This window comes from Sceloporus occidentalis, unplaced genomic scaffold, assembly GCF_023333645.1.
Source record: "Sceloporus occidentalis isolate IW3139 unplaced genomic scaffold, rSceOcc1.0.p SCAF_258, whole genome shotgun sequence".
Taxonomy (NCBI): Eukaryota; Metazoa; Chordata; class Lepidosauria; order Squamata; family Phrynosomatidae; genus Sceloporus; species Sceloporus occidentalis.
This window is the reverse complement of record NW_028317238.1, coordinates 954257-962489: the sequence shown is the minus strand read 5'-3', so window position 1 is coordinate 962489 and position 8233 is coordinate 954257.

Sequence of the window (8233 nt, the reverse complement as noted above, 5' to 3'; positions counted from 1 at the left end):
GACACATTATATTAAAACTTTACACTTTATATGTATAGTCCCTATTTTAGTATCAATAATAAAATCTAATTTAATTTAGGGTTTTTTCACTGATTATGTGTGACACCTTTTTTTTTTTTTAATTTATTTTAAATGTATGTTACTGTAATACCTTTACGGTTTAAAAACACACACAAAAATGGACTCTGAATGCCCATGGACTCTGAATAGTACCCATATGTATTAAATGAAGAAATGTAACAAACGTAGCAATCATAATAATACCAGTTCTGCAAATAACATTTAACATACAGTATAAATGTAAACAGTCTAACACATCATATCCAGTCAATCTCATGAGACTTCCTTCCAACCCGCCTTCACCCTCCCCAATAACCATTGTAGAGATTGATGGTGCAAGTGTTGGGGTGGGGGGTCCTCAATTGGGCACCAAAAGGGGTAACCTCCAATGTTCTGTTATTTAAATCTGTCTTTTTTTGCCCCAAGGTGGATGTAGGCGCTGTAATGATCTGGAGATGAAAAGCAGTTACAAACGCAGAAGAGGGTAGCGTTTTAGGTGCAGCCCTCCAGAGGGAAGCCTCGCTCACAAACTATGTGACGGTCAGCTAATTCAACAAAGTCTTTCAGAACTTTAAATGTTGTGATGTAGAAATGAATATGACTTCCGACCAAACTTAAAGAACATAAAATAGAACTTGATTCCAAATTTGAAGAGTTGAAGAACCAAATGGCTTCTTTAAATGAGAATTTGCACTTTAGGGAGCTCTTTTTAATGAAAAGCTTTGGGGACATTAAAAACAGGATTAGCTAATCAGGGACATCAGGTCGCTGGTATTTTGTGGCATTGGTTGTTTTGTAACCTGCGCACAGTTTAATATAATAAAGAAAATTAAAGAGCCCATAAAATACAAAAAAAAAAAGACATATTACACATTATTTTACTGTACATTTCCAATATATTTATGTATGTGTGCATAAAACCCTAGCATGCAGCCAAGCATGTCCAGCTGTCAGCCGCTCTTATCAGCTGTCATCAGGCGGCCACTGGCCTTAAAGTGCCAGCGCTGCCCCGCCATCGCCAGTCAGCCCCGCCATGGGAATTATACAGCCACCCGCTCACGTACTACCGTGTTGTATTAAGCAAATCCTAAAACAATCTAATTATTGTGAAAGCTTGTTACTTGAGGTGAACATAATAGAATGCCTGATTATGGTTTAATCTCTTAACCCCTTAAGGACAATGGGTTGTCCTTAAACCCATTAAAAACAATGCATTGTGAGCCCGTACATGTATTGTGTAGCTATAACCAATCATAATTTTTTTTTTTTTTTTTTTACACAATTGGCAGAACACCAAGTGGGTTTGATTTTGTGACATTACTCCTCTTAGGCTGCTGCGCAAACATTTCAATTGTAATGTAAAAAGCAAGCGGCAGCATGAATCGTAAGGGAAATCAATCTTACTACCTTAATAGGTTCAATCAATTGATTAGATTTCCATTTTTGCTCTGATTCCTGATTTATTTTTTCTTCCGTAGCCTCTACTTGAGTGCACAATATGGTTTGCAAGCTACATATCCAAGCAAGAGCCTGGCAATTTTATTTGTATACATATAAACATAGATTAGATCCGGACGCCCAGAACGTAAAAAAAAAAAAGGGACCGATGAATAATATTATGCATGAAACTGAATTTATTGAAGGATAGAATCATTTTGAAATGGAAGACATTAAAGGGAAACGGTCACAATCCTTATTTCCAGACCAAGGTGCAACATATTAATTATGCTTTTTATCATTTGTCTTATATATTCACATAGGCTTGTTTCGATTTATTATTAAAAAAAAAAAGTTTCCTCTAATGAAAAGTTGGACTTCCCACCAGCATCCCCATCCCCATCCCCATGCCCATTCGGGTGAGAGGGCTATATTTTCCTTAGTGCAAATAGCGCCTCTTTGGCGGAAATTCTTGACGTGTTATGTCTGTTGAGATGTGGCCGAAGATAGAAGATTGAAGATGTGGAAGTGGTCAGTAGGGAAACATTTACAAAGCATGAGAGAGGGAGGGAATGAGAATTGGCGTTCGATAGAACGAGAGTGTTAGTAAATGTTGATCCACAAATTTTGGACGAAAATTCAGAAAATTAGTTTTTGTCCGATTCGTGAAGGAGGGTCTGGCCTCGGGGCTTTGTACAAATCCCCGAATTTACCAAAATTCTGTAAATTTGCAATTCGCACAAATCCAAATGCACCAGTCTACTGCTTAGTGTTTCCACTTTTATGATCGTAAGGGAAAATCTGTGCGACAATGTCCTTACGCAAAAGCACAGAGTTGTCCTCACGCAAAACCGCGGAGCTATGCGTTTATATTGCAGGTGATGTATAATAAATGTATTATAGGAAATAACTTTGTAGGCTGGTCTTATGTTTCTATAACTCAAGCAAAATGAATGTTATCCCGTTACGTTGAGCCTACATTTAAGATTCACGTGCTAAGATCTGTGCTGACGGCACAGCCGCTCGACTTCCACTGAAGTAGTCGAGCGAAACCTTCCAACGCTTTATTTTTGCATGGGAATTCGATATGTGGTTTCTGTGCCAAGTCAACGGTGCTTCCTTTTGATCCTTCAAGGTGTTATTTAAGCGCTGAAGTCACTCCACCTGCAACTCTCCTCTGTGCTGAGTCGTCTTTTATCTCTGCGTGTTTCTGGCACGGAAAGTGTTGTTGAAGCAGAATCGTACCGCTGCTGGTTTATAGAAACTGCACCTGGGATTCAGGTTTGTATAAATTTGTTTTTATATATTTTTTTTATATAAAACAGAATGAACCGAGCTGTAAAATAAAAAGAAATGCAAGGTCAGCTTTCACAGATGGACTTGAATGTCTTGATTTTGCCCAATATAATTCCCTTCATGACTGGTTCGCTCATTGGCTTAAACGTGTTCTTTTTTTATTTTACTTTTCACCAGTACTTTGGTTTAACCATGTAAGTACAGCGGTAAGGACATATCTTTTTCTCCTTGGTAGGTCAGTGCGCTGGGCGCAGTCATGCTAGAATAGAAAACGGTCTTCCCCAAACTGTCATTTTTCAACAAATGTATTTTTTTTCCCCATAAATGCAGACTGCATGGCTATGTGCTTGATTTTAGAAGGCCCTTTTCTATTATGGCATGACTGAGCCCCAGCACACAAAGCAAGGCCCATAAAGACACAGTTGGAAGAACTTGACCGGCCACACAGAGCCCTGACCTCAACCCCATCGAACACCTTTGGGATGAACTGGAGCGGAGATTGCGAGCCGGGCGTCGCGTCCAACATCAGTGTCTGACCTCACAAATGCTCTACTGGATGAACGGGCAAAAACTCCCCAAAATCTTGTGGTAATCCTTCCCAGAAGAGCAGAAGCCGTTATAGCTGCAAAGGGGGGGACCAACTACATACTAATGTATTTAGAATGTGATGTCATTAAAGTCCCTGTTGATATAATGGTGAGGTGTCCCAATACTTTTGTCTATATAGTGTTGCATCTATCTATCTATCTATCAGACCTGATAAGTAAAAAAAAAAAATGGGGACGTTAAGACACAAAACCTTACATAGAGTAATTTAGTATCATAATCCACAATGCAGGCAGTGGCTCCTGCAAAATATGGAATACAAAGCCAGTATTCAGAAATAGCTTTTTTTATTTTGTAGTTTATGTAGTCAGAGAAAGCTGGATTTAATTTATTTTAAAAGTAAAATAAAGACCAGCATTGCAACGACTACATTTTAAAAACCATGTTTCCCCTTTGCCTTTTGCCTTCATATGGTTACCACAGTGTCTTCTTTTATAGATTTTTTGGTAAAGTTGCAAAAAATGTAATAAAAATTCAAACTATTGTATTTCACATCTTGTTACTTCAGCAAACTTCAATAAAGAATGGCTTTTCACCAATTATAAAAGGTTCATGTGTCAATAAATCCATCAAGAACCAACTGATATTGCAGATGAAGGCAAACTTATATTCTATATATATGTATACCTTATGCTACTTTGAGCAGGGCCCTCCTTTTAAGTCATTGTTATATACTACTTATGTCCTGTTTATCCATTGTACAGCGCTGCGGAATATGATGGTGATATATAAATCAATTAATGATAATAACTGGGTAAATGCTGAACGTTTTAAGGTATGCACTCGCACTTATTTACCACCAGAGGGACCCTTTAGTTCTACGAGCAAGCCAAAATATTTTGCTTTATGATGTCACCGAGTGGATAGGGGCAGATATAAATCCCACTAAAAGCTTAGAGCGTTGGCAAAATACTGTGCTTTGTTCGTAGGAAACTAACAGATTAACCTGAAATAGGATGCTTTGAAGACCAGACTACATTTTTGAGTAGCGTGGGATTCATTTATAGCGTTTTCTCCCCCAAAAAAGCACCGCACATTCTATCAGCAGTAGACGTGTTATTAAAATGGATACAATGTAATGTGAGTTTGTATCCATATATTCGTGGATCGGCGCAAATCTATCAGTTTTAAAATAATTATCCGCTGCAGGAAATTTCCCACTAAATGACGCGCAAAGCTGGTGAACATTCTATACTGTAGGTTTTATACAAAGCATTTCCACTTGCTAGCTTTGGAGGCCACCTTCTGGATGTGTAGAGGAGGAAGCTTTTTAATCAGATCATCTTTGGTTCATGCTCTTCCAAAGCCTCATGACCCAGATGCATTGTACTTCATCTCAACCAGCCCCTGAACCACGCGAGACATTCTTCACACCAAACACCAAGATGATAAAATAATGTTTTATTTCATGGATGACAAAACACTACCATGCCACATCCTAACTTTCTTTCTACAAAATGCTGGACAAAGCAAAGTTTACATTATTTTTTTTTTCCCATGCCGGGTAATTTTCAACTTTGTAACCCAATGATATAGCAAAATGTCAAAATCATCAGTTTTCATTTGGCTTTTTGTTATGATTTTTTTTTGTTTGTTTGTTTTTCACTTTCTTTAATATAGTGTTCATCGTATCCAAAATGTCTTACACAGAATCTGTTGTTCGAGGTGATCCTAATTGATTTACGACAACTAACATTCAAAGCTCTGAGAAGAAAAATGACAGCAACGAAGAAGAGAGGAAAAACATTGATACGTCACCGGATGTGAGGCTACTAACGATACGATGTAAAAATTGTAGAAACCCGCATTAACATTCAAGCTGTCAAAAAGATCAAATGAAGAATAGCTATTTTTATATTTAATTTAAAGCTAAAAGTTTGGATTAGCAGAAAGGGGTGTTTATCTGGCTAGCATGCTGAACACAATACTCGTATGAGGCTGGGGTCTTCACAAACCAATGACTTACATTCCTTATTTACAAATTCCTATATACAACATTAATACTGACTGCACGTTTGGTCGCATCAATTAGTATCAATATTTGACTTCGAGCCAGGGTATGAAAATGCTGGCGTCATCGGTCTGGAAAGGGCAGCTTATCTTCCCCTCGCTGTTTGAAAACACCCGTGGATTAGACACACAAATGTGATTTCCCCCCCCCCCCCCCCAGCAGAAGGATTTGGGGTTTTCTAATCAACAGAATGTACATTATGACTTTTTTTTTATTTTTTATTAAATGCCATTATGAGCGAGTTGACATTGAACACTCCTTAATATGTGGCATGTGGAAGTGTAATAATGTAATTATATCACCGCAGAGGTGGCCAAGTGAAAAATGAAATACCCGCCATTCTATCAGTTTTTAGATAAAAAGCCATGATCGGGCGAAACGTTGCATTTTGCAGCCTTATAAATATACTAGGATATAACTTCTGAATTCAGGGACGAGTGCTATCCCATATGGGGTATCATTAAGGTTGCCGGTAGGTAACCCACAGCCAATGGTAAAATAATATAATTGCCCATTTATGTTCAGCCTGGAGGGGGCGCACATGAGTCTAGGTTTGGAACCCCCCCTACAAACTGCATCGAACCTAATATACCATTTCTTAGGTGAAAAATTGCATTGTTTAGCTGCGTATAGAAGAGATGTGATTAACCATTGTTAGCATGGCATGGATACCTTTTGATCGGTGTGTTGCCTTTTTATTACACATAATATAGTATTTTATATTTTATATTTCATACAAATGGCGTAGTTGCAAAAATCTGGTTAAAATAGTTATGGGGATGTCCCATTAAAATTTATTTTAAAATCCAGTTTTAAGTGATATTAGGCTGGACTTAAATGGCAGAGATAAGTCTGTCGCAGGTTATTAAATAGCGATCCTGGCATAGAATGCAATAAAAAACAGACCAGATATATAGCGGGTCCAGATTAATTATTATTTATCACTGTGTTTTATCTCAGTCTTTCCATTGCAACCTAGGTCTTTTAATTATGGTTGGCCATAATAATACCATATCGTGGTGCCATTCTCTGCCCAAAGTAAGAATGGATTTAGTATTGGTCTCTATCAGCATCTTTACACTAATGTGAGCCAGGAATGCACCCAGAAGTATCCGTCTATAGGTTTTAAGAGACAGGTATGCGCATGGGCTTCCTAAAGGGTTAAAGTGTGTCCGTACATACAGAGATTAGACATCATTAAACTGTTTACAAGAAATATACTTGGCACTTAAATGAGCTAAAACCCCAAAGCTTACACTCTAACACATTGAAAAGAACGAAACGCAAAATATTTTTAGACCTTCCCTTTAAGACAACATGGATGTGATAAAAGTCCAAAAACATGTTTAGGATATTCTGAAGTAAGAAGCATGAAAATCGTTTCCTCCGCAGACCAAGTATTCAGGGTACCCCCAAAAGCTCCGGAGATACCCGGCTACAGCAAGAAGTATGAACTGGCCAACGTGTACATAGATTGATGAATATGATGGCAGATCGGCCCCATCTGGCCCCGTCTAGTCGCCCGTTTTCTTGCTGTAAAGACTCCAACCTTAATCAGTCGTTGGTATCGTCTTAGATCCAGGAGCCGTATGCCTATCCTGCGCATGTTTAAATCCCCTCACTGTATTACCCTCTACCACTTCTGCTAGGAGGCTGTTCCGCTTATCAACAATAGGTGTAGTTGAAGGCATAGCTAAGGCAGGACTTTTTTTTTAATCTGACTTTATGACTTATTGAAATCTATGTTACTGAGTAAGGCATTTAAACATGATCTTTGTTATATACATAATTTCTAAACACATTTCTTGATGTTCCATATACACATTATTGTGGTTTTTAGGGCTGTAGAACCCTCATACCCAGCAAACATTCCGAGCTCCTAGAAAAGAGAACATCAGGGGAGGAAAGAGGGGCATCAAGGGAACAAAAAGGGGGGCATCAGGGGAGGAAACAAAGGGTTTTGTAGGTGATTGAGTGATTGTTGGCAGACGCTGTAGATTCCCAAATGTTAATCAAAAGTAAAGCATGGTGAATAAATCCGATCTAACAGATTCCTGCATGAAGGCCGATCAAGCTTGAGATGATAAGATTAAGATCCACTTGATTACTTTACCGTCGTTTATGCCACTTCTGGGTGACAATAATGTAAAACTGTTTTCTTTTCTTTCCAAAGCTGCCCTGTTACTGTTAATTATATTTGTGAAATTAAACTGCTAAATATCAGAAATTATGGGGGGGAAAACAAAACGCTTTTTTAAAAGAATAGCTAACCTTCTAGAGCTTTCCCAACTGGAACAGACTTCAAAAATCTCAACAGTCCATCGATAATTCTTATCGAACCAGTTTGTTCCCATCCAGAAATACATTGCAACACTTTGATTTAACCCCTGGAGTACCACAAACGTACTAAAATTGGGGTTACACCCCCCCCCGTACAATTTCTGCATGAGAGGAAGCTATTCTTCCACAGCTTTCGTACTCAAAATCCACGTGCAAAATAAACTCATGAATCAATTAAATTAAGACCCGTTAAAAACTATATACAAAAATCTGAAATAATTACATAACGATATACATTGTTTTAGTAGGATTAATACATTGTGTTCATCAACGCTGCCCCTAAGGTTGGCCTTTCTGGTTTTTTTGTGTGTTTTTTTTTTTAAGATGAGATATTGAGCGAGAAAACTGTTAGTACTCATAAAATAATTGTGCTGTAATCTTTTTTTTTTTTTTTTTTTCTTCATCCCCCCCCCCATGTAGTAGTCGTATATGACGCGGATGCAATGTTAATTCGGTGCCGCAAAAAAGATTGGATTTCCAAGC